Raw genomic sequence first — 25,235 nt, 5'->3', positions numbered from 1 at the left:
AATGATATGCATCTACATGTGTCTAAAATGACCTAAATGAGCCCTTAAACAAACAATAACTTAAGTGAAAAAGGCCTTGAAAGTAGTCTTTTTAGGGAGTTATCACACCCCCAAACTTAAGCTATTGCTTGTCGTCAAACAATGGATAGCAATTAACACAAACAGAATGTCATGCAATTTCTAATAGCAAGACAGTCAAGACAAAAATTGAATTTCAACCCTTAGAAAAATTAGGCTCCAACATACTAGACATATCAAGAATTCAAGTACTAATCCCTATGTCAAGATTCTTTGTGGGTGTATGTGTGCGTGGTTGTATCCAATCTATACTTAACAAATTTAAGCAATTTCTAATCAAGTTCCCTAGTTTTGCTCCAACATCACTTATTCATTTAACACATTTATACTCCCTTTTTAATTAATATTTTTTTATAATGCTGCTACAAGGAGAGTCAGCCCATCACACCTACCATCCCACACTCTAGGTGAAAGGGAGCATACCTTCCACCCCCAAGCTAGTCAAGTAGAGTCATCCTATGATTGATTTCATTCACTCATATGCACATGACTGCCATTTATTAAAGAAACTTCTAGGCACTGCCATGGCAAAGAGGAGTTTCCATCTACAGCTATGCCGAAACATTTATTCACAATTTTAGATATAAGGGAGATCTCATTGATTTAGTCATTTCATCACAATATCAAATTTCAATGCAAATACTAACCAGAGTTCCTTCTTAAAAATTTCCTAAATTTCTTAAGTATAGAGAGAATAAAAATCATATATAAATAATTCACAAAGCATCAAGTCCTAAAGTTAGTTCATTCATTCTTAAGAGTCATTTACATTAAATTTCTAGCCTTAAAGTTCAACATCATTGGGTATCACCAAAACATTTCATCTTAATGTCCTACCATTTACTAATGTCATGTCATATTATTATGCTAATTCTATCATACAAATGTTCTACAAAGAACACTACCTCCCCCAAACTTAAGGGAAACATTGTCTTCAATGATTAAAGAGAACTAATTAAGAAATAAAACCAAATGCCATGCTATGAAATGCAAAATGAATGCAAAGGGAGGTACCTCATTTTTTTGGTGGTGGTGTAGTGGAGATGCCAGAGTGGTACATGACTCGAATAAAAAGAAGTTGAATAATAATGGGTGATATTAACATGTCCATCCAAGGTCTTTGTGTGATGGCTACTTTGATGAGTGGGAGAAGGTTCAAGAGCCAGAATGAGACTATGGTTTTTTCAGCTGGTATCACCGTAGATTCCAGAGTCAAAGACTGTGGGGATTCTGGAATTGGTTAATCAACAGAAGGGTTAACATCATTGGGCTCAAGAGATTCCTCAGCATTAAATTCTGGAAGAATTTCATTGGGGAACCCCAAGAAATTTCATTCAATGTGAGGAAACATTTCATGAAATATAGCTTCCTCCACAATATCCCTGTGCTTAACATAACCAAAGAAATTTCTTATATCACCATGTAAAGCATGAAATTGAGTCTTTGTCTGCTGAATAGCTTCTTCAAGAGCAAGCATTCTTACCTCGGCAATGGACGGTGTATCATCCACAGACTCTTCATTAATAGTTGCCTTAGACTTTGGGTTCTCAAAACCCAACAATAATGGTCATCTAGCCCTAGTTATACCTTAAACACCGGACAAAACCTCATCAAAAGAACTCTCACAAATTTTTTTCTTTCGACACAAAGAAGTAATAAGATTTGGAAAAAAACCAAAACACTAGCTTTCTTACCCCAAGCATTTGTGCACTTGCTCAACAATAATTTTACCCACATCAATAGAACGTGTGACCATAATAGAATGTAAACACATTAATTGGGGGGAGATACAGTTGTGTTGTGGGAAGTTGGCATGAGCTTATGCTTCATGAAATGGTTCCAAAGCTTTGCACGTGGTTGGAGATGTCACGATTTACAGAGTAACGGTAGGTCTGTCGACCGTTCCAAGTCGTGTTTGAAAAAAATAAATCCTCCAAGACTCTATCGTATGTGGCACTGTCAACGTCTTTATCAAAGTTTGCATGTTGATCTTCAACACCCTGCAAATGAAAATACCTATTAATGGCAGACAGTATGAATAAAATGTATTTACCTCGAACGTAAACTGCATAATGGATCGGTTTGAAAATATTGGCATAGAAATCTTTCACCAATGGTGTATTTGCAGAATCGAGGTGACTCACAAACTTGTTCCACTTGTGGGGTTCAATTATATCCATTACGTCTTGTTCAAAACCTCCATCTTGTTCATCAATGAAAATGAACCCCAACTCAAATAAAAGCTTACGATTTTTGAAGTTTTGAAATCTTTGCTTTTCCGTGTCGTCAACGAACTATTGAGGAATATAGGTTTCAACCTCTGTAGGACTTGTTCGTACCATTTTTCTGTCGGTTTGAGAGTGAAATAAAGAAAACTTGATAAATTTATTTGGCTTCATTGGCGTCGGCTATGGAGGAAAAATAAAATATGAAAGAGATGAAGAAAAAAAATAAAAGAAATAACGGGGGAAATGGAGTGAATGGATGGTTAAGAGAAAATGAGTGGATGGGGTAAATGGGTGAAAAAGTAACTGCGACTAATAAATGAGATGTGAAAAGACAAATAAAAAATGGAAATAAAATAAAGTAAAGAAAGAAATAATAAAAAATATTTCTCTTTTTTTATTGCTTTGTTTTTTCCTCCGTGGTAACCGCTCTAATGTACGACTGCAATACTGGCGGGTCCCTACAAAATAAAACAAAATGCAATTACTCACAAGATAAAATAAAAATAAAGGAAAGAATAAATTTATTATTTATGCACAATCTGTGAAATTCAATGTTGTGGCATTAAAATTTGGTTTTCAAGGAAGCACACTTAAGCATCGTGCAAGTATCGCACATAGTTGAAGCTCCATTGTAAATTTCAGATGCTGGCCTTTGAATTTGAATATCGTCCCATAATCTATTTTCTTGATATCAACTGCTCCATGGGGATAGACATAATGCACCTGAAATGGTCTTGACCATCGAGATTTGAGCTTCCCAGGAAAAACGTTTAAGTCTGGATTTGTAAAGCAACACTTGTTGGCCAATATGAAAATGTCATGGCATCAATTTTTGGTCATGCCACTTCTTTTGTATTTTCCTTGTATATCCTCACATTCTTATATTCATGTGCCCTAAACTCTTCCAACTCCTTAAGTTCTAGAAATCTCTGTTCTTGAACTAATTGAGCATCAAAATTCAATCTTTTAATAGCCTAATATGCGTTATGTTCAAGCTCAACAGGAAGGTGGCAGGCCTTCCCATACACTAACTTGAATGGTGACATGCTTAGAGGAGTCTTGAAAGTTATTCTATATGCCCAGAGTTCTTCATCTAACTTAGGTGACCAATCCTTCTGCCTTGGATTCACCTTTTTTTTCTTCTAAAATATGCTTTATTTCGCGGTTGGATATTTCACCTTGACCATTTGTCTGTGGATGATATGTCATGGAAATATTCTGACGGACCCCATACCTCCTTAATACCTTAGCAATCAAATTATTATCGAAGTGGGTTCCATCATCATTAATATTGGCTCTAGGGACTCTAAATCGAGTGAAGATGTTCTTGTGCAAAAACTTGAGCACAATTTTGGAATCATTCTTTGATGTCGCAATTGCCTCCACCCACTTGGATACATAATCCACAACAAGTAAGATGTATAGATCACCTCCAAAGATGAGAATGGTACAACTCAATTTCCAAAATTCCTTGCAATGGCTTTTCATGCCGTTGGGATATGTTTCAAGTGCGTTGGCATCTATCGCATGACTTGCAAAATGACTGAACATCTTTGAACAAAGTTAGCCAATAAAAACCTGATTGCAGAACCTTAGCAGTAGTCCTTGCTCCTCCAAAATGGCCTCCACTAGGAGTTGTGTGATAATGGTATAAAATGTCTCGTTACTTCTCTTCAGGTACACATCGTCTAATAAGATGATCAGTACAATGCTTGAATAAATATGGCTTGTCCCAAAAATAGAACCTTGCATCGTGCTTGAATTTTTCCTTGCCCTGGTTATTCAAATCAAATGGTAGTATTCCACTAACAAGAAAATTAACAAGATCAATGTACCACAGGATTGTTGTGGCATATAAATTTTCTTATCAGGAAATTCCTCTTGAATATCTCATTGTCACAGCATTCAAAATTTTTATCTCGCCTAGATAAATGATTAACAACTTGGATCTCAGTACCTTTTTTATCTATAAGCTCTAAGTCAAATTTTTTAAAAAGTAATATCCATCTAATAAGTTTAGGTCTGGCATCCTTTTTGTTTACTAAATATTTTATAGTTGAATGATCAATATGAATAATAACTTTATTGCTTATTATGTATGGTTTAAATTGATCAAAAATAAATACCACGTTAAGTAATTCTTTCAAAGTGGTTGTGTAGTTCAATTGTGCTTCATTCAAGGTACAATTAGCATAATATACAACATTAAAATGTTTACCTCGGCGTTTCCCCAAAACAGCTCTTACGACATAATCAATCGCATCACGCATCAGCTCAAATGGTGATGTCCAGTAGGGAGGAACTACAATGGGCGCTGAGATTTTGGAGAAGTCCTTAATGACTCTTCTATAAAAACCAACTTGTCCAAGAAAACTCCTTATGCCCTTGACAGAGGTTCGCGGTGGAAATATTTCAATTACTTCATTTTTCGCTTTATCCACCTCAATTCCCTTGTGAGATATCTTGTTCCCTAATAAAATGCCTTCAGACACCATGAAGTGACATTTCTCCAAATTTAAGACCAAATCAACCTCCTAGCATCTTTTGAGAACTTTCTCCAAGTTGCCTAGGCATCTCTAGAAATCGTCTCTAGAGATGGAGAAATCATCCATGAATATCCCAAGTAAGTCCTCAACTATATAAAAAAAATAGCTTGCATGCAAAGCTGAAAAGCTACATGTGCATTATAGAGTCCAAAAGGCATCATCTAAAAGCAAAAGTGACATAGGGACAAGTGAATGTAGTTTTCTCTTGGTCCTTTGGTGCGATGGCAATTTGATTGTACCTATAATAACCATCTAAAAAGCAGTAGAATGCTTTACCTGCCAATCGATCTAACATTTGGTCGATGAAGGGTAGAGGAAAATGGTTCTTCTTTGTAGCTTTATTGAGCTTATGATAATCCATACATATCCTCCATCCAGTGACAATGCAAGTGGTCAGTAGCTCTCTATCTCTATTGGTAACCACAATTATACCATCTTTCCTTCGTACACATTGGACAGGGCTCACCTATTAGCTATTTGATATAGGGTAAATCACTCCAACGTCAAGCCATTTCAGAATTTCTTTCACTACCACTTTCTTCATATCAGGTTGAGTCTTTATTGTGGTTCTATCGAGTTGCCATGGCATTCTTCTAGCAGGATCTTGTGCATATAAATCATGGGACTAATTCCCTTCAAATCAGCCATAGTATAACCAAGTGCTTCTTATGCTGCATCAAAACACTTAACAAACTTTTCTCTTGGTTAGTAGTAAGGTTAGAGGAAATAATCATTGGTAAAGTATTATTGCTACCCAAATAAACATATTTAAGATGCCCTGGCAAGGGTTTAAGTTCTAGAATAGGTGCATGCAATAACGATGACTTAGGAGGAATAAATTTATCAAAATTCATGGGTTCAAAGTTCATACCTGATCTAGCTAGTAGTAAACTAGATTTTTCCACCCCATTTGGCAATTTGTCATAGTCCTCTAATATTTCATCATCTATTGAACATTCCTCGTTTGCTAGCTGAATGCAATTATTCTAGCAAAGGTGTTTGGTTTCTTCTTCAATTAATGAGTTCAATGCAGACATTACTTGGAATTTTTTAGGGTCATCAGCATACTTGAGAGTACAAAACACATTGACAGTCACACACTGATCGACCACTCTCATGAAGAGTTTACCTTTTTCATAATCTATCAAAATACGACCAGTGGCTAGAAAAGGTCTACCCAGAATGATGGGTGCCTTGGCATCAACTTTACAATCAAGAATAAGGAAGTCGACTAGAAACACAAATTTATCCACCTTTACTATGACATCCTCGACTCTCCCTTCAGGTCTAACATGGAATCGTTTGACAAGTTGCAAAATCAAAAAGGTGGGTCTCGCATCTCCTATGCCAAGCTTCAAGAATATGAACTTCGACATTAAGTTCACACTTGAACCAAGATCATATAGTGCCTTTCCAACAAAATTAGCTCTTATATAATAGGGAATAATGAAGCTGACTGGATCATTTTTCTTTGGTGGCAACTTACTCAATGAAGAGCAAAATTATGTTGTTGTGGCAATTGTCTCATACTTCTCCACTTTTATTTTCTTGGTGCAAATTTCCTTAAGAAATTTGGCATACATCGACATTCGTTCAATAGCTTCCAAGAAAGGTATATTGATATGGAACTGATCAAGAATGTCCACAAACTTATTGAACTGAACTTCATCACTATGCTTAATCAGTCTTTGTGGGAAGGGTGGTGGGGGTCTAGCTTTCTTAAATACATTAGTAGGAGTTTCTTTTACTGTGGCATCTAAATTTTGTACCTCGTCATGCTTACTGAATATAAGGATCTATTTTTAGCATTATGCCATGACATAGTGTTTTGGTAGCCTTGAGATTCAGTGTAATTTTGCTAACGATTAAGTTGAATAGCATTATGAGCTCTTTTATTACCCCATAATAAATTGGGGTGATGATACCATCCTACATTATAAGTGTTTGAATAGTGATTGCTATTATTTCTATTGAAATTACCTACAAAGTTGATAGACTCTTGATTGGTTGGGCATTCGCTCTCGTGATGATTGCCTTAGCATAATAGACATGCCAAGCTAATTGCTTTCATTTCTTTACCTCAGTGGAGCATTGCAAATTTTCAGCATATTAGTAATAGCCGAGAGTTGAACGGACACTGAATCCTTGGTATATAACTCGAATGTTCCATGTGCTTTCCTCCCACTCCCAATCCTTGAGAAAGGAAATTGATAGTCATTTTTGGTAATTCTATCCAAAATAGCAAACGCCTCAGTATGTGATTTATCCAGTAATGTCCCATTTTCTAAGGCATCAAGCATCATCCTCGATGGTGCATTGATTTCATTATAAAACATAACTACTTGACTCCAATCATGAAAATCGTGATTTGAGAACTTTCGAGTCAAACTCTTGTAACGATCCCAACACTCATACATAGATTCGTCGTCTCCCTGACGAAAAGATGCAATGTCATTCCTTAGTTGATTGTTCATGTTTGGTGGGTTATATCGTAATAAGAAACTCTTGCAAATATTAACCCTATGATTCCATCGAACTGGATGGAACACCACTCAACCAAGCCCTTGCTCGGTCACGCAAAAACATATAGAAACAACTTTAATTTTAACACATCCTCGTGCACTCTTTCTTGGCGGAAAGAATCACAAACCTCCAAAAAGTTACAAATATATTGCTTGTCATCTTCAGTTGGCATGCCCCCAAGCTACCCTATGGAATTAAACATATTAAACATGATTGGTTTAAGCTCAAAATGTACAGCTTCAATTTCGGGTACCACTATTCCAGGATTCATATCATCTAACATCGAATTTAAATAATCACGAATAACACAAGGCCTATCAGCAGGTTCAACATTTTGTAATTCCTTGGCATTCTGATTTCTGTCATCTTGACCAATACCTTGGTTCCCAATTTGATACATATTTTCTTGAGCACATTGAGCACGTATTCTTTGTCTGAAAGTCTCTCAATCTCATGTTCTTTTGGTTCCAATGGCTTATCAGAATATCTTCTAGGCATACACCAAATAAGCCTGAAAAAAGAATAAAGAAAAATATCAAGTAAAACTATACAAAAATAAAGAAGTAAAAATAAAATGCTCTGGCAAAACTAATTAACTTCACGTTGCCAATCCAGGGAAACGACGGAAAAAAATTGTTCACGTTTTGTGAGTACTAAATATGGACGTGAAATATGTGCAAGTATACATAATCAAACAAGCAATAAAGTGATGAGTGAGTATTGTCTCCACAGGGATTGGTGGAAATTACAAAGTTTAACCAAAGCAAAACACGACTCCATCTAAGTATAGTTAGTAATGGTATTCATTAATTATGGATGTCAAGGCAATAGATATTGTTGAGGATGGAATGATGGTATGATGTGGAAGCAAATGGTAATGTTGAGACAAAATGGATGTAAATGTAGTGGCAACATAGCAAATTATATGGTAAAAATAAAATGGTAAAAACAACAAATAAATGAAATGACTTGGCAATCCTCACAAGGGAAACTACTCCAGGAATGAGTGATGGGGAATGATTTAAGGATGCTAAAACTTATATTTATAGCATATTTAATCTATCTAAGCTTCACTTGCTCGACGAAGTATACTAAAAATGCCCTCACTATCTCTAGTCAAAGGAAACTAATAAAATAGAATGTCACAATATCTCCTCTCAGTCTCAACTATGGTAACTTAAGTTATTGATAAAAACTACCCTTTTTAGATGTTGAAATCCTATCTTAGTCTCTATCAAGCACTAAGGGATTAGAATATAGTACTACTATGCCAGGTTTAAACTTAAGTAACTACTACATCCTATTGCTTATGTGGATCTTACTTGTGTTTCTCTCGAATACCCCAAGCATTAATGACTAAGCTTTTCTCGAACACCTAGCCTTCATCTAAGTAATGGACACTCTCATGCCTCTTAAAACTTAGAAGATGAAGCCTTCATAAGCTAAACAAGTAAATGCAAAAGATAAACTTCAATCTACTATTAAAAAAATCAAACATCCATAAAATCAACCCCAACAAATAAGGTTAGTCCATGATGGGTTTCGAATCATCCATGAAAAAATATTCATAAAATCATTCATTCCAACAAACCAAATCAAATGATAAATAACAACAAAGGGGAAGGAGGAATGAGCCTTTAACTCACGCTACCAGAGCTCCCCTCAGTTACCACGAACTACCTTAGCTAGCTAGCTCCTCTCGGACGCTTAACTCGCCACTCCCTTGAGCATCACCATTGGAGGAACACCACCAAGAAGAAGGAAGGAAGAAAACAGTGAAGAATATGAAGAAATTCAAGCTGCTAAGTGTGAGTGTGTAACCCCCTCCTCTCTCATGTAAGATGTATTAAATAATAAAAATATCTAAGGGTATTCATGGGATTTAGCACTCTAAAATACCCATCATACCCCTAGAGTCACTCCTTAGGCGAGATGTATATCCTTACAAGTGGCAGTGGTCTCCAACTGTCAATTTGTAATAATATCTTTTTGTTCTTTTCTATGCCAGAAATTCCAAGGCATTTGTATATGCTTTAACAATTTGTGATGCCATGACTTTCCTTCCCAACTTGCCCCTTTTCTTGTTGTTTTCCTGCACATCACTAAAAACCACACTTTCCTCCTCATACAACAACTTAACAACATAAAGTAATACAACCATCACAAATGCAATGATATGCATCTACATGCATCTAAAATGACCTAAATGGGACCTTAAACAAAAATAACTTAAGTGACAAAGGCCTTGAAATTAGCCTTTTTAGGGAGTTATCAAGGGGTGAAAGCTTCACCTTCGTGAGAAAATTGGTCATATGCATGGGCCTTAGCTATTATCTTATGTCTTCGTGAGAAAATTGGTTCTCCTCTTGGACATAGAGATATGTATCCTCTCAAATTGAACTTGGACCAATAAGCCTATAATAGGTGAGGATCGAGGGTTTGGTAGGCCCAAGAGGGCACCAGCAAGGATAATTTGAGGACACTTTTAATGGTATTGAAACTTTTTCTATTTTGTACTGAGACTCTACCCGTTTTTATACTGACATTCTCTCCACGAATCTTCAAAAAGTTACAAAGGAGAGACTCACTTTAACCTTTGCTTATATTCACTTTTTGCAAACAGCATGAGAATTATAAAAGTATTTAGTTAGGTTTTATATTTTGTACATAACATGCAAACTAGAAAGAATGTGGTTAAGATTTATTTTTCAAACAAAAGCATGAGGGTAGAAATCATGTTTGGGTAGGACCTATTAAACCATGTTGGGGTAGACAACATGTGAGGGTAGGTTTTATTTGTTAGTTCTTACTATTTTATTGATTATGTTATTAATAATAACTTTTGATTTGTTTGATTTGTTTGTTTTGTCTATTTTGTTTGGTGTTTTAATTTTCCTTCTACCATGTGATTGCATTACAATGACATTTTCATCATCATGAAATAAAGGTGTTAATTCAAAAATGGTAGTTACAAAAATGAAAGGAGACACAAGGGCTCCATAATTATGTAGTCAAATCTAGATGATCAATGGTCTATAAAAGGATATTTGATGAAGGAAGAGCTCAAAGTCGATCGAGGACTCTCGTCGAAGGCATGAAGACTGAGATGACATCAAATAATCAAATGCTAGATAATTCAAGAACATGAAAACCTTACATAAGGTTGTTGAAGACCTTTTTCAATTGGAAAATCCCATATAATTGGAGGCTTAAAGATCCAACACTCACCGAACATGATTTGAATGGAAGATACGAAACATCACCAAATACAAGGGTGGCTCAACATCATGACTAATCCAACAATGACAGCGAGGACAACACCAGGTCATGGAAGGAACCCAACTTAGAGGCATGAAGAAAATGAAACTTGTGAAATTTGACTATCTGATAAGAGGAGAAATTGTGTTATAATGAAGGTCTTTTTAATGGTAGCCACTTTTAGAATTAGCACCTTTTACATTTGTATTTTGTATTTTTGTGTTTTCATTTTACATTTTTTTAATTTTGCATTAAGTTATTTTACATGCATCAATCATGAAAATATGAGAGTAATTCATGGAGGATTCCATAAAAGAAAATATTGAAAACAATTTGAATCCACCCTATTCATACCTAGAGAATAACTGAGAGCTACATATATGATGATAACACCAATGGAATGCTCAGGGCACGCTACAGAGGAATTTGGGACGTTGAAGTGTAAGGTCTAGAATATGATTGATTCAGGGGCATGGACCTTTAATGAGTAAAATTCTTATGTGAATTAAGAAGTCATTTCATTTCTTGACGAAGCTCTGCTGCACTTGCATTGTTTTGTTTAAATTTCGTTTTTGTTCTTTCTTTGTTATTTCCTTAAATATTTTTATATGTCGTTTTATGATGAAACTTATGCCACCTTCTAAGGTTATAGGCAATGAAATAAGTTATATTTTTAGTACTTTGAATATCATTTGAACTAAAGATTCTTCAAAATTTTCAAGAATTATATATAATTGGCATTTGATAAGATTAGACCTTTCTTGTTCCTTCTTAAACCAAAAATGTAGTATATAGACTAGTGACTAGAATATAAAAATTTGAAAGTTTGAGAATCAAAGTGTAAAGTTATAAAAGTTTAGGGGTTAAAATTGTAAAATTTTAAAGTTATATTTTGGGTTTCATATTTTTGATCTGGAATTTGCATAAAAGTTTATTAGAGGATAGAGATCGGAAGGATATCCGGATAGTCGGATCGAATCAGAAGTACACAAAAATTTGAAGAAAGATATTTTTGCATTTTAAAAATATATGGTTATTTTTAATTAGTGAAATTTAAGTTGGATCGGTGAAATTTGGTGAAATTTGCTTAAAGACCGTTTCGACAACTTTTTTATCTATTTTTTTTCTTAGTCATTTGTCTGAGTTGGTGGGATATTCACGCTGGAAGGAACATCCTCAATGCTATGAGCAAGTTCGAGATCATCGAACTCCACAAACAAATCTACATTAGTCAAATAGTGATAGAAGTATGTCTCAATCATCCCAGCAAGGTCGACATCATCACCTAGATGAAACCTTGTGCATGATACTGAAAATTTATAATATAAGGAAGATACTATTCTACTACTTCCGAGTAGAACTCTTGTTTAATACTGAACGTCAATTCATGTAGTTGGATTTTTTTGGGAAACACATGGTTATAGATTTACAATCGTAAAAAAATAGTTGTAGAAATAGTTGGCATGTTTGAAAAAAACTCAAGCTTTGGAAGTAAAGATTGAAGATGTTTTGGTTTTTTCTTGATTCAATATTAGAGTAAAACGACTTTCAACTCACACATATTAATAGTTTCTAAAGATAATTAAATGAGCAATGAAAAGTTGGTGAAATGGGCCATTATTTGGCCTATGGGAAATACACTTTTTCTGATTTAAGTTGATACATCACTGAGATAAGACCACACTATTTCACCCATTTTCTAAAATGTTGTTCAAATTATGCATTGAACGACCTCATAAAAAGTTCATTATTGATGCAGTAAATGTCATTTGAAAAAATTTTCTTATTTGAGTTAATATTTCACTAAAAAATAAAGGCCTGGAGAATTTGAAACTTTGTACTTACTTAAGGATGTAGTGCTATAGATACAAGTCACTTACCATCAAAACTTAATGATCCAGGGATTTTTAGTATTCCTCATATTATTGGTGTTCAATTTGTAGGTAAAACATTATGTGATTTAGGTGCTAGTATTAATCTTGTTTCATTGTCAATTTTTAAGAAGTTTGGAAGTCGAAAAGCAAGGCCAACAGCTGTGAAACTTCAACTTATTGATCATTCTAATGTATATCCTAGTAGAAATATGAAAAACATGCTAGTTCAAGTGGACAAGTTCATTTTTCCAGTGTATTTTCCTATCAATTTTATCATATTAGATTGTGAAGCCAATAAAGATGTCCCAATCATACTTAGTCCCCAAATTATGTGTTAGTAGTTTCAGGCTTACTCGAGAGGTATTTGTACCTCGTGGAGTTCATAATTAGAGTCTTTGGGCCATGTTGGGCTTAATTGGAGTGAATTTAAGTCCAGAAAAAGGGATTTTTGCATAAGAGGAAAACTATGATGGACCTAAAGCGTAATTAGATTCTTAAAACAACGACGATAATACCTTAGGCTTTTATTTATGGTTTGGGTGTGGGGTCTCCCATTTCCATCTTCTATTCTTCATTTCTTCTTTTTTTCTTAATCTTTCTCCTCCATAGCAAATGCCTAACTCAAGGTAAGTGGCTAGGGTTTTTCCATACTCCCCTAAGCTTCAAAGTTTTTCTATAATCTTCCTCATTTCTATCTTGTGTTAAGGAAACATTATCTTCATGCTTGGCTAGATAAAAAGGTGAATAATCAACCATGTTCTAGAAGTAGAGAGTTATCTAGCCAAAGGATCTTCATTTCAGGAATCTAACATCAAGGTAGTGTATTTCTAATCCTTTGTGGTGATAAGCTTTTCGTAAGCATGGATATTTCTTAATATTTTAATATTTGAGAATTCTAGGGTTTTATAGTTGATTCATGTTAAAATGATAAATTTGATGTAAAACATGCATTTTTATGATATTTTATTACCCTAAGTAGCTCTTCTAGGCTTTAACAAATTATTATAAACCAAAATAGGACTTTTTGTATGATTCTTGGGTGTTTCCTGATCATAAACAAGACATTTATAGGTTTAAATATCAATATTCGATGAACATTATCGATACTAGATGAATTTGAATGATTTTAGGGTAAAATACACAAGGAGTATCAATACTCTAAGGTGCAATATTGATATTGTAGCCTTGGTATTGATATTGAGGGTAATAATATTGATATTGAGGGTAATGTTTGCAAACCAATAGCCATTTTTGGCACCGATACTCATAGGAGTATCAATACTACATGTAAGGTATCAATATTACTCATTTTGGATGGTGCAATTCGACTTTGTTAAGGCTTTTAAGAGTTAAGGTTGACCCGTAATGATGGGGCTTAGTCCGCAAGGGACTTAAATGGTAAAAGGTACCTAGAAACATGGTTAGAAGTGGGGTACCACTGAAGTAACCATGTTAAGTGTAATACATCCAAGTATCTTTAGTCGAGCTCGTATCAAATAACTAAGAACGAGGGATCATTACATAGGATGTACTGGCGCACAATGCGGTAAGCTAATCAGACTATATAACAGGGGAAATCTGATACTATGAAAACATCGATAAATTGAGATTGTACAAGTTGCCTCATTAATTAAAGGGTGAATTAAGAGAAGTGTGATAAGCGATTAGAGCATCACTACCGAGGAATGAACCCGAGTCAGGTATCAGACTATGAAATAATACAACAAGTAAACATCAGAATCAATAACCATAATAAAATCATGAAACACCTAGAGACCTCTTTAAAGACAAAACAAGACTAAAATACCCTTAAGTACTAATCACATAAATAGAGCATCTTAATAAATTACAAGTAATAATAGACTAATAAACCTTTATATAACATTCTAGATGAGAGAAGGAGTGAGATAGCAGCTAGTAAGGGGTTGACCTCACTTTAGTGTGTGGAGCTCTACTAGTGTGTAGTTAGGCTACCTCGATTCCCCTAGTGGGGTATTATCAGTGTTTTATGGCCTTGAGCCCTCTCTCATGCATAGTTGCATCAGTCCACTATAATAGATTTCCTCAGAACTTGGCTTGAGGGTTGTGTGAGACCAAACCAATGTTTTAGTTGAGCGGGAGTTGTACCGATGCTTTATGACACCAAGTTCTCCCTCCATGATCTACCTGATGGCTATGTTAGACTAGGATATCATTCAATAGCTTAGTGGGAATTTTACCGATGCTATGTGATATCTGATTCCCTCAGTTAACTAGTGTTTGATAGCTATGTAAGACTAGATACTAAAAGCATTGCATTCAAATAATGCACAACTAAATCGGTGTTATATTTAGATAATGTACAATAGTGTATGTGTCGTATTTAAATAATGTAAAGCATTCACAGTTAGAGCGGGTAGAGATCCAGTAGAGGTGTACTCCCTTAGTAGAGGATTAAGGGAAACATGAGACTCCTACCTTAGTGATAGATCAGTAAAACCTTAAGTATGTAGCACTTGGTTAATAACACATGTATCTATTCTTAGTATTGTGTCTTTAACATGCTTAAGTTTGTTAGACTCTTAATACCGTTCTAGATTAACGATTATACTACTGGACTTTGTAAGCTCAGCGTTCAGATGTTTTCTGTTTGTAGGTTATTAGTTTGAGCAGTTCGAGTAGCAGCATCTTAGTAGGACTTCCAATACCTTTCTTCGAGTATTGTACTATAACTTTAGTGGGCATATGTATTTATAGGACCTTTATTATTGTAGTTAGATTTATAACTTTGAGTTATATTATTTTGATTTTAAACAATGTGTCACGGAGCTTCGGTTTATATTTTTTTTAATTATCATGTATGTTTATTTTGATACCATGTACTATGTTTTAAAATTCAAATAAATATTTTTTTTGAAAATCAAGGGTTGTCTCAATAGCCCAATGTGGCACTTTAGGACCAATTGAGTTTGAGTTTAGAGTGTTACATTTTGTGGTATCATAACGTCAGGTTGAGTCATAGGATCCAATGGTCAGTTATAGTAAGGTGTTAGTGAATACATTCCCCTAGGTACTGAAAGTATTCGTATAAGCCTGGAATTATGATGGTGCTTCATTTTTTAATATATTTTGTAGAGATTTGCGATAACCGATAGTTTCGAGCATAGTCTCAAGGATAAGATAGAGAGCCGAGTCCTTCATTCCGATAACGTCAATATTGAGTTCCATCCAAAGGAAAAGGATCATGGGGATCTTGTTAGATATAAGATTCATAGAGGTAATCTTCTTTAGACGGCTGACTTCTAACTCAGAGAGATAATGGATGCCATTCCTAGGACACATATTGTTCAGTTAGTTGCCCTGAGCGCGTTAGTTTCAATAAAGTCCCAGTAGAGAGAATTATGAGGTATGAGACAGTCAACTTCTTTGGTTCAAGTGATGATGATTTGATTTTAGTCAATCGTGGTTGAGAGAGACCATGAGGACATTGAGACAACTTCATCTTATCCCAAAGGGTAAGTTATAGTGTGTCACCGCTTTGCTCAAGGGTGATGCTATCGACCGGTAGAATACTATAGAGATGACTCTGTAGCCGCAAGTAACTACTTGGGATTAGTTCCTAAATGAGTTTAGAGGCAAGTATATAAGTGAGAAATATATGGATGTGTTGAGGATGTAGTTTTCTCGGCTTGTTTAGGGAGATCACTCAATATACAAGTACGGGAAAATTTCATCTGGTTGAGTCCTTACGCTCCAAAGTTAGTTGGGACTTAGTTCTTGAGGTGTAAGAGGTTTCTCGAAGAATATCATATTGATATCCATGTGTAGTTTATGGTAAACATGTTTAGGGTATTTATAGTAGGCTAGGTCAGTGCATAGGGTGTGTGGTATGAGGAAGAGTTTGTTGGGTAAGTAAGGCACCCCAAGTATGAGGATTTATATACTAGTAGGCCTATCGCATTCAGTGGAAGAGAGGACTATAGGTTTGCGTGAGTAGAGAAGATTGACGTTAGCTTTGTCACTCTAGTTGAGATAAGGTTTAGACGTAAGGTCTCGTAGGAGATCGCCAGTTTCACCATTTTTGGAGAGTTTTGGAGGCTCTGATAGAGTTATGAGATATATAACGTACGAGCATTGTGGCAAAATCAGAAAAGTACTTTAAACTCTCTAAGAAGTTCTATAGATGCGGGTCCTTGATATATATGGTGAGGGATTGCCCTAGTTCAGATGGCAATGTCTAAACTTGACCTAGGGTAGCAGTCCCAGTCATTTAGTATGGCAGAGAGCCTACCTAAAAAGGTGCTAGTCTCATGCTCAGGCATAAGAGTATAAGAGTGGATTAATCTACTCCTGATTTAACTATACGTGAACCAGCTTGTCATATCACAAAGAGGCAGAGGTAGGATGTTGATGTCGTAAATGAGATGTCAGACATGTTTTCAACTATTTTAATTTTTAATGTTGCTTAAGTAGACATAACTGCACATGTTTTCTCAGTATGTCGAGTGAACTAAGTATGGAGAGTATACATAAATAATATCTTAGTGTGAAGATCCAAGTGCCTAGTTGGTAGCTCTTAGTAGAATAAATAAGATCATGTTAGATGTTCATCGATAACTTAAGCCAAAATTAGTAGTGACCAAAGGGAATTTGTTAGCACAAATGTCACTTTTATCTTAGAGCTACAAGTTTAGAGACGTATAAGGACCTTATGAGAATAATTGATTATTTCTTGTTGAGTTGAAGGTCAACCATAAGGAAATGTTTATCCGCAGGATTCTCCATCATCGTGCATTCCCTAGGTGATATGATTGCCAATAGCAAAGACCCGGAGAAGTACCCAAGTGGGCCCATCACACGAGCAATGGCTAAGGAGTTTCAAGCAGCCATGGAGAGTATGTTCACATCATGTTTGGAACATGATGAAGAAGGAATAATAAGGGAGGAACACTTTACTTTGCTTATGCATGAATTTGCATGAGAATTTAAAGTTTGCATAACATTCATTGCATTTAATAAGTGTGTTGTTCATTCAAGCATGCATTGCATTTAAATCATCTAGTTCATTCATAAAATTAGTTAATTTATTAGATTAAATCTTAATTGTTTCATGCATGTTTTCAATTAAATATTGAATAAAGTTCACCTTTGTGTCTAGGTGCATGAGAGAAGTTGAATGATTTGATCATATACAAGAATGTTAGTCAGAATGTCTTCCAATTATGGATGCGATACAGATGTGTTTGGTTCAAGAAATCAATTTTACATTATTCCTCTATCTCTTATCTTTCTAACGCCTTTTGAATCACCTTAATCCGACATCGGGAGCTTGAGATATGATCGATTTATTGAAGACAATGCAGGCTGAAATTGTTACGGGAATTTTATGCATGGATGATTTGGATGAGTTTGAGACAAGGGAGAGTCTTTTCAACTTCAGCCAAGTGACAAGCCATTGAAGGACTCTTAATTCACCTATTAAAGGCATTCAAAGCTGATTATTATCATCTAAGTTCAAGGCCTGTTCATATTCTTCAAGGGAGCATGCAATGAAGGGTGATTTAATTCACTTATCAAGACAATTTTCAGCATGGAATAGCAAGAGTCTTCCTCCCCTTGGACGAAATTAAGGCCAAATTCAGCTTCAAATTGTCTAGATTCATCCCAAATGATCTAGAATATTCATCCAATTTGAAGATAAGAAGACAAAGCATTCAAGTGCATTTTATTGCTAAATTGATGAGAATGTTTTCATCTTTTGAGTCTTTTCATATGCTTCTTAGAAATACTATAAATAGGCACCTTTGGGATCATTTGTGGACACATTTTGAATATATAAAACATCTTTTAGAGGTTGCTTTCATTCTTGTTCTCTTGTAGAACTTTATCGGCTTCAAGATAGTCTTGTAGTCTTCATCCATTTCTTTTTGTTATAGCGTTGGTTCCTAGCTCATCTATAGCTAGTGGGTCACGTTCCATACCCTACCATTTCGATTCCATCTTTTATATTGTTGGTTCTTAGCTCCAAATAGCTAACGGGTCACAATCCGCTTTAACCTTACAACACTTACCACGACAACAACATTTTCCACGACAACACCATTCATACTTCACCATCTATTTTCATTATCATTAAACCACAACAACCATCACTCTTCCATCACCTTCAAACAACTTCCCCATTCTTTTCATTCCATCATTTCAATTATTATTTCATATCATTTTCCTTCTTAAGTTTATATTTATACAATTTCAGAGTTCAAGCTATCATTATGGGGTTTCTTACTAGAATCACGATTGGGCATTCTTATATACGACTCGAAACAAATAATCGAGATCATATCACTAGGGGAACATCCTTTTGAATTTTCAAGTTAGATATGAGACCATAAGGATATTTTTGCGTCGTTAGTTAATGGTTTGTGTGATCTCCTACAAATATTTAGTAATCCAAGGTTCAACATTAGATGTAGAGATCTTCATGAGATCATTAAGGATACCCAGGTTACTTTTTCCAGTATAATGATCACCTTGTTTTTAAAAAATATTAGGATATATATCAGCTAGTGCCTGGGCACTTTAGCTGCTAATTGGGCACATATTCCCCTTGTAATATCGAGGAGAAAGTTAGTTGGGTGTACGTTTTTGAGGCAATAATCTCATCTCTCACCCTAAGTACAAAGGGTATTATAGTAAGATAGTGAGTTGCGAGTCTTGAGGTGTAGAGATCCCTTCGATTTTTCCATGATATATATGAGTATATGAGCGTGATATACAACATATGGCAGTATGCAGTGTTATCTAATACTGTGGATTTTAGTTCTTGTGTCTAAAGGGGACCAAGTACTTTAAGCTTCGATCGACTAGCATTAGTTGTCACCGAATAACTCAATGGTGGTTAGGGATAGTGATTACAAGACGTAGAGTCTCAGAATTCTTAATTCAGTGTGTGATTACTTTAGACCTCCATTTTGTGATACGTGCTCTCAGGAGAGCTAGATATTGCTAATTCCACTAGGCATGTAATACCCCAAGTTTTGACTACTGAACAAAAATAAGTTTTGAAAGTTTAGTGGCTAAAGTATGAACTTTGTAAAAGTTAGGGACAAAAAATGTATTTTTCAAAAATTATATATTTTGGCACGTAAATGAATAGTTTGTCTTGAAACTAATGTTTTTTTTGTTGGAGTCAGAATTTTTATTCGGGATTTGTATTAAAAGTTATAAAGCAATAAAGTTCATTAAGAAATCGGATAACCATATCGAATCAGAATTTTATGAAAATTTGAGGGATGGTAGATAAAGGTTAGAAATATTATTTCCATATTTTATAACAGTAAAATTTAGCATGGATCAATGGAATTTAAATTAATTTTCCCTATTTAGCTAAAATTGGGAAAATTAAGTGACTAAATTACAATTTTTAAAAATTGGATGGCTAAAGTAGAAAGTCAACTTCAAGTTGGTTCATCTTTTACAATGGGATATTTTAATGGAAGATATTTCAATGGAAAATCGTAATTATCATGATTTATTAAGGACAAAGTTGGAATTTCTCATTAATTAAATTTTAAATTCAATTATATAAGAATTATGGCAAGTGTTTTAAGTGATAATTACATGAAAAATCAAAAGAAAAATAAGTCTTCGTCCTCAAGCTTGTCGTGAACTCCATACCCAAATTGGTGGGGATTTTAATTTGATTTTTAAGCTTCTATAGTTGATTTTTGGATTAAGCTATTAGATGGAGAATTAATCTTCTTAAAATTCTCTATCATTTGATATAAAAGCCACATCAAAATCATGCTTAGATGTTAAGTTTCCTGAATTGGGTGGTTGAAAAACATGTTTTATTTTGAAGGTTTGAAGGAAGATTTTTATGTTATTGATGTTGTAGATTAATTCTAAAGCATTAATGACGACTAAAATCAAGTGTAGAGACTTATATGAAATTCGACCATACTAGGGTTCATTAAGGATTAGTGGAATTTTGATTTAATTTGATGTTAGGATGATTGGAATAACATGAATTTAATGTTAAGAGGTTGAATTAATGCTTAAAATTGAATGAAAAGTTTACCCTAATGTATTGTTGATATTCGGCTATAGGGATAAAAATAAGATAAAAATGTTAAAAAATTCATGTGGTCTAGAATTGATATTAGATGTATTCTACATGCTTTGGAGATTGAATTGGATCAATTTGGAACGTTGAGATAGTGAAATGACCATTTTGCAAGTTTTGGAAATTTTGGGATATTGATGAGAGATTGTGCAACTAGGGGTATTCAATTTTGAATTTTAATTATTGAATGCTGGATTTTAAGTTAGAATGTTGATTTGGGACTATAGTGCAAGTTTGGTGAAATTCCATAATGGAATTCGAATAGTCATGAAATGTAAGGACTTAATTGTAAGTTTGTAAATGTGATGAAACTGTTTGAATACTATACTACAATGCTGGAAATTATTACTTGAATACTGATTTTTAAATTTATGTATATGTTTGGGATCAATTTGCAAGTTAGTAAAGTTACTGGTTAAATTTGAAAAGGCTAGGGAAAATTAAGGATGAAATTGAAAGTTTTCAATTCTTAAAGTGTTGGATTGAGTATATTATTCTATGTGCTGGAAATTTTAGTATTTGATTTGAAGTAAGCATAATGGTGAAGGTCATTGTGAATTAAACGAAAAACGTTGATGTGAATTCTAAAAAGAATTCATAAATAGTGATTTAGATGCAAAGTTTGTGAAAGTTGAAAGATTGATTATGGAAAAGAATATTTATGGAATCAAATAGTTACTTTGGAAAGTTTGAAGTTATGATGGAATTTGTAATTTAGTTTTATATCGATTTAGTATCAATTATGCTTATAGAATTTATTTTATTAGAATTAGATTATGTTAGTATAATATAACATATAGTTGAAATGGTGTTACGTATGTGGTGTCATACAAATTATGAAAACAATTGATTCCAATGACTTGAAATGAAAGGCAAAGCACCTGAGTAAAAGGATATCATAGAAAAGGTTCAATAGTGAGGCAAAGGTGAGTGCTATTTATTTAATTTTTTATTCTGATCGAGGAAGACTTGCGATAAGTCAACCTCATATTATTTTAAAGTATGATTCAATTCTAATTATGGAATATTTACGTAATGCTTACATAAAGGTTTATGAATGATATTTGGGTGAGAATTACCAAATTTTTCTATATATGATATTTTTTTGAAAAGATGTTTGAATGAAATCACTAAAATGATTCGTGTATGAACTGTCCACCTTATAATTTTATATTAATAAGATGAAAATGATTCTGATTTGAAATGTATGATTAGTAAATGAATATGATATGATCTAAGAGCCCATTGTATGTTGCATTGAGAGTCGTAGGTACACTTGGCATGCCATGAAGTTGAGTAAAGTAAAGTTCGATTCCGATATGGTACATTTAAATCAATAAATATTTTCATTCGAATTACTATATACTGGGAGCCTTGGTGTTGCTGAGTAGCAGAGGTACATTGAAAAGTGCTCATCCAAAAGATTAGTGTTATTAACAGTTTGAGTCTTTAATTGATGAAAATTATTAAATTAGTTCAAATGGATTTAATCAATGCTGATCATGTAGAATAAATATATCATGTTTGTATAAAAATTAGAAGTTATAATATCATATCCCTTGATTCGATAGCTGACCAATTACTTTTTGGAATGCTGTAGCATGATATAGTACCTCTCATTATTGATTGCTTTATTTTCTATCTAGAATCTCATTCATTTGACGCATTTTATTGTTAAAAACTCTAATTTCAAGACCATGCTCCTTGTGGGTTTGACATCTGAAACTCTCTTAGTTTCACTTTATTACTTGATTTGCGATACATGCACTTACGTGATTGATATAACATTTTTGTAGCATCAAGTTTTTGGAACCAATGAGCATCAATTTTACTTTAGAGTTTATTTTATTTGTTTTCTAGTTTATTTTATTTTTGTAGGTACTTTGCTTTATTAGTTTTGATGGTTTATGACCCATAGTGACAATGAGCTAGAGCCTTTCGATTCGGAGATAGAACAAACATTTGATGCCATCGAAGAGAAGCTGTTAGAAATCAAGCAATCATGAATGTTGGAAACAATAACAATGCTCTACCCTCGTTGCAGAATAGAGAGAATGATGATTTGCCATCTAGAATCGGAGTTGGACAACCACATTAGAAGATAGATGATCAAAATTGCCCTATTCGTGAGCATGTGGTGCTGACATTAGACAATTTGCATTTGGGCATTGTGAGGCCATTTATTAATGCTGCGAACTTCAAACTAAAGTTGATTATGTTCTAAATGCTATCGTCTATGGGATAATATGGAGTTTCTACTGTTGAAGATCCTAGAGCCCATTTGGGAGCTTTTATTATGGTTTGCGATTCTTTTATTCAGCAACGTGTTCATATGAGGCACTGAAGCTAAAACTATTTCCCTATTCATTATGTGAAAAAGTACAAGTTTAGTTGAGCTTATTGCCGCTAGGTGCTGTAGCATCTTGAAATGAATTAGCATAGAAGTTCTTGTTGCGATTCAACCCACCGAATATAAATGCTAAGCTTCGAAATAATTTGACTTCATTTAAGCATATGGATGATGAAAGCTTGTATGAAGCATGAAAAGATTTAAAGATTTGTTACAGAAGTTCCTATACATGGTTTCTCCTATTGGACTCAAATGGAGATGTTTTATAATGGGTTAAATATTCACACTCGTATGGTGGTTCATGCCTCACAAAAGGAGTTTTTCTGGATAAGACATATAATGAAGCATATGATATCCTCGAGAGAATCTCCACCAATGATTGTCAATATCCTAATATGTGCAATACATTTGGTCGACGTGGTGCTACAATAGTAGACTCATAAGCTTTTAACTCTATGGCTTCTCAAATTTCAGCATTGACCAAAATGGTGAGAAATTGCATAAGTCATGAGGAATATATGAAGTCAAAGCCATATCTATTATCACTTGCGTATATTGTGGTGATGACCATAATTTTGATGAATGTTCCCAAAATCTGGAGTCAATCTACTATGTGAGGAATTATCAAAGGAATGATAATCTGTTTGACAACAAGTACAACCCAAAATTTAGAAATCATCTTAATCTCTCTTGGAGAAATCAGAACGTAGCCAACTCGCAACATCAATAGTATCAACTATAACATTACACTCAACAGAGTCAAATGCCGTACCTGTAGGTACAACAATCTGTTGCTTAGCCACAACAAAAGCAGAATTATCAAGGTCAATCTTTGAATCAATCTTTAACCTTGACACCTTTTGAACCCATGATGAAAGAATATACAGTGAGCCAATCTGCCTCATTAAGAGCTATTAAAAATCGGATTGGAAAAATGGCTAATGCTCTAAATAGTCGATTGTGAGGATTGCTGCCTAGCGACACTGAAAGTCCTAAGTAAAATGGTAAGGAGCATTGTAAGCCATTACCAAAAGAAGTAGAATTCACATCAGGGAACCAGTTGAAAAATCGAGGAAGAAGATTGAGGAAGCTCATCATCATGGTAAAGGAAAGAGTAAAGAAGTTGAGCCTAAACCGTATGTGAGTCAATTTCCAGCAACATATACGGGATAAAGTAGTAATTTAGAGTCATTGTTGACAGTAAACCCTTATGCATCTGATGCAGAGTCGACTCCATTACCTCAGGAACAAAAAAAAAAGTGTCTCCAATATTTTCACATCGCTTCAAGAAAACAAAGAAATGTCAATAATACAAATCTTTATTGATGTCCTTCCCCAACTCACAAATTAGCATATCATTGATTTATGCTTTATAGCAAAACCTGAATTATATCAAATTCATGAAGGAAGTTCTTTCGAAGAAACGAAGACTTGGTGAGTTTGAGACAGTTACTCTTACTGAAGGTTGTAGCGCTACGGCTACAAGTCAATTGCCACTAAAGCTCACGGATCCAGGGAGTTTCACTATTTCTTGTAATATTGGTGACGCATTTGTATGTAAAGCTTTATGCTATTTAGGTGCTAGCATAATATAATGTCATTGTCAATCTTTAGGAAATTTGGAAGTGGAAAAGTAAGGCCCACTACGGTTACTTAACAACTTATTGATTGCTCTACCGTGCATCCTAGTGGTATCGTGGAGAACATGCTTGTGAGATTGGAAAAGTTTATGTTTCCTACGAATTTTATAATTTTGGATTGTAAAGCGAATAAAGATGTTATAACTATTCTCAGTTGCCCATTCCTCGCTACAAGACGAGTTCTGATTGATGTTGAAAATGGAGAGTTAACTATGTGATTGAATGATGAATATATAACTTTTAATATCTTGAATAACGTGTCTTACATCAATGACAATATTGAGTGTTTCTTCACTTGATTCGATTGATATTTTTGCACAGGAACATTTAGAGGAATGTTATAGCATAAATACAACTTTATGTGATTTCGAAGTATTTGAAGAATTCCTAACGGATAAAGAAATCAAATGTTGTAGCAAGTATCTCCAGAGCATAAAAATTTGCAAGGACACGATCATATCATTCAAGAACCAAAGTCATCTATTAATGAACTACCGAAGCTTGAATTGAACTATCAAAGCATTTAAAATATGTTCATCTTGGAGAAAATGAGATGTTGCTAGTCATTGTGGCAGCACAGCTTACGACATCACAAGAAGCCAAGCTAATTGTTGTACTGAAATAGTTTAAAAAG

The 25,235-nt window shown here is 34.3% G+C and overlaps 1 non-coding gene across 1 annotated transcript; it reads right to left on the bottom strand.

Moving 5' to 3' along the window:
- Positions 1-23,092: 23,092 nt before the first annotated feature.
- On the bottom strand, positions 23,093-23,197 carry LOC120139476. Its single transcript, XR_005517644.1, has one exon. It is a non-coding gene; the product is annotated as a small nucleolar RNA R71 (small nucleolar RNA).
- Positions 23,198-25,235: the final 2,038 nt, after the last annotated feature.

Source organism: Hibiscus syriacus, unplaced genomic scaffold (assembly GCF_006381635.1).
Source record: "Hibiscus syriacus cultivar Baekdansim isolate YM2019G1 unplaced genomic scaffold, ASM638163v2 tig00110747_pilon, whole genome shotgun sequence".
Taxonomy (NCBI): domain Eukaryota; kingdom Viridiplantae; phylum Streptophyta; class Magnoliopsida; order Malvales; family Malvaceae; genus Hibiscus; species Hibiscus syriacus.
The sequence above is the reverse complement of the archived record's forward strand: the minus strand, read 5'-3'. Positions and strand labels throughout refer to the sequence as shown.